This window comes from Silurus meridionalis, chromosome 17, assembly GCF_014805685.1.
Source record: "Silurus meridionalis isolate SWU-2019-XX chromosome 17, ASM1480568v1, whole genome shotgun sequence".
NCBI lineage: Eukaryota > Metazoa > Chordata > Actinopteri > Siluriformes > Siluridae > Silurus > Silurus meridionalis.
The window spans coordinates 17,718,214-17,721,458 of NC_060900.1; positions in this window are offsets into that span (position 1 = coordinate 17,718,214).

Consider the following 3,245-nt stretch of genomic DNA (forward strand, 5'->3'; position numbering starts at 1 on the left):
ATCCCAGCACATTTTCACCGTGAGCCATCCTCCCTCCCTCTTTCCATCCCTCCATCCGTCCCCGGTCCTAGGAGCACACTGACTTTACACTTCGACCTTCAGCGCCACGTACCGAACCTTTAATTAGATTTTAATAAGTGTTCAACTGAGCTGAAAACTTTTAACTATCTCAACTTGTCCACTTTCTTTCTCACTTTCTATTTTTTCATATAAAAAAACTATTAAAGTTTGTCGGTCTATGACTATCAACATAATTTCATTTATTTTAAAGACTTGTAACACTAGATATCACGTAATTTAACATTTACTGTATACTGATTCTGGTTAGGACTATACTAGAGCATCATGCATTATCATTAAGATCTGTCATTTAACACTGTAATCTGACAACTCATTCATTTTTGTTTGCATTTGCACCATCCATCTCTTACATTTCAGTGCAGAAGGTTTACATCCGTGAACAATCTGAATGAGTGGATTATTTGGATTTGGAAATGATGTGACAGATGTTTCTTGCAGATGTTTGTGCACTGTCCAGTTTGCTCATGTTTCATTAATAGTAAGAATGTCTCAGTCCCTGCCATAAGTGTTACCTCTGTAACAGCGAAAAGCTTAATTTCATTCTGAATGGGTTTCTTCAGGAGATTTATAGCCTCAAGTACCATGGAAACAAAGAAGAGAATTTCTTTTAAAGAATTCTAAAAGTGGTGGCATGTAATGAGGATTGCAGTCTTTCACTGTTGTCGTTTTGGCTTTTAAATAAGTTGGGTCATTATGCATTTAAACTGAGATTCAACAATAATAAACCATACATTTCTGCCCTTCGGGGACCAGAGAACACTCTTAACAGCACTATATTTTGAGAATTTTTGCAGACAGTTGGCTGTTGCCCCATAACAGCTAAATGAAGTAAGGATTCTTAATCTTGTTTATAAAGACAAAAACGTAATCATTGCTACCAGCCGATTTAAATACTTTTATAGCTGGTGAAGAAATTTGAACAAAGACATCAACCAGGTGTGACTCAGATTCATAATCCCAACTCATAAGATGATCCTTTAGTTGATAATATATATATTTAGTTTTATATATATATATATATATATATATATATATATATATATATATATATATATATATATGGGAAGGTCAAAAGCCAAATGACCCTCCGATAGGTCAGCATGTTTACAGCTGACCACTATAGTAATTATAGAACCCAACAGTTTCCACAGAACATTTAGAAAGATTTGCTCTTTAACTGGCTGTTTAACAAATGCTACAGCACTGAACACAGATTTGATTCAGGTTAACAAATAATTTCAAATTTTTACTCAACGGTTGAACATATATTTAACTCTTCAAGTATTACTGAGCATAATCAACTTAAAGCATATTATTTAATAACTGCAGTCAATGAAAGCAAGAGTGTAGGTCTGGACCCACTGCCTCATGAATGAACTGCTTATGTCTAGGTTTTTCCAGCTGATATTTGTAGAGTATTTTGAATCGATGAATGTTTCATAAATGCATGTGAATTTGCTCTGTTCTTCTGAGATTTTCTGTTCTACATCCAATAACAATAAAACACAGCCATATCGTCTATCATTCTGTGGGAAAGAGATAGAGAACTTTGGTGCTCAAGGGATCAGGGGATCAAAATAAAGACAGCAAAAGACGGACGAAGATGAAAAGGCCAGGAACAAGGCTATTGGAATTCCGGCCTCCGTATGAGACATCCTGTGTATGCAGATGATCGTGTGAAGTGTGTGTTTGTGTTTGCGTGCGTCTGTGTTTGGTTGAACTCATTAATGTGTGTCTTTATATATAGACTTACAAAATTGTGTGCGTGTGTGTGTCTGTGTGTAAGTGCATACATGTGAGACTGAACTGATATATCTAAGTGTGTGTGTGTGTGTGTGTGTGTGTGTGTGTGTGTGTGTGTGAACTGAGTACTGACTGTGTACTCTGTCCTACACACACACAATGCGGCTCTGTGTGAAGGCCTGAGGAATGTGAGAGTGAGCTGGGCAGTGGGGGAGCACGGAGCCATGGGTGTAGGTGGAGGGCGGGTGAGGAAAGGTAGAAGGATGGAGGGAGGAGATGAAGGCTGCAAGACACGGTGAGGCTCCAGGGGTGTGTAGGGTGACTGGGTTTCAGGAGTGGACAAAGTTGGCGCAAGGGTTCGGCTCAGCACCAACCACCAACCCACTGGTCACACTGGTGCCAAGAAAAGACCTCCTCATACTTGGCACCCAGATTCAAAGGTTAATTAACTTTTTTCAAAGGTACATCTGTGATGGTCTGTAAAATAATTAATAGGCACTAAATCATAAACGCCTGTTGTCTGTAATACAAACTGCAACATGGCTTGTGCATTAGGGTTTGCCATCAAGGTTTCATGTAGGCAAATATAATTGGATTGTTCAAATCTAAAAGCAGACAGACATCTCACTTTGTACAAACAATATCTATTAATACTATATTTGGGATATTGACAGAAATTAACAGATTTCCAAGACCTTTCCCATTGCAGCAGAATCTGGACTACTGAATACCCTAATTGATAATCAAATTGTAAAAAGAGCATAGGTTAAATGTTTGTTGACATATACTAGGACTTGTTGTGTTTGCTACTGTCAGTTTGATTAGAAGAAGGGAGGACATTGTCAACTTTGTGCATTTGTAATTGAATAGACTGGATTAATCATTAGGTTTAGCTATTTTTCATATAACCAGAGAGTTCTGATTTTGCTCATCTGACTTATAAAACCCATTGCACTAATGTAAGATTCTGTGGAAAGAGTTTGACAAAGTTTTATCTGTGCACATTTCTAATTATGCTTTGGCAAAATGTGAACTGTAAAAAATACCGAAAAACAAAAAAAACAAGGTATTCCAAAGTTTTACTTTGGAATGTAAGGCCCACACGAATTCACATATACACGTTCTCACTCACACACAAACATATAATGATTACTTAGACAAAACAAAGCAAACAGTTCACTAGGACCCTGCATTCTTAGCAGCTCTTTGGCACACATCTGAGAGTGAGGGTAAGCCCTGACCCTACCATGAGAAACTGGCTCAACTCAATGCTGGAAATTATTTGAGAATTCAAAAAGTCACAAAGCTATAGTCTTGTCAAAATGAGCCAATATAAATTTGTTTAATGCAAAGACATCCATCAAATCAGTCATTAAGCTGTGAATGCAGTATCCTTAGTGTTACCTATACATGACCTACTT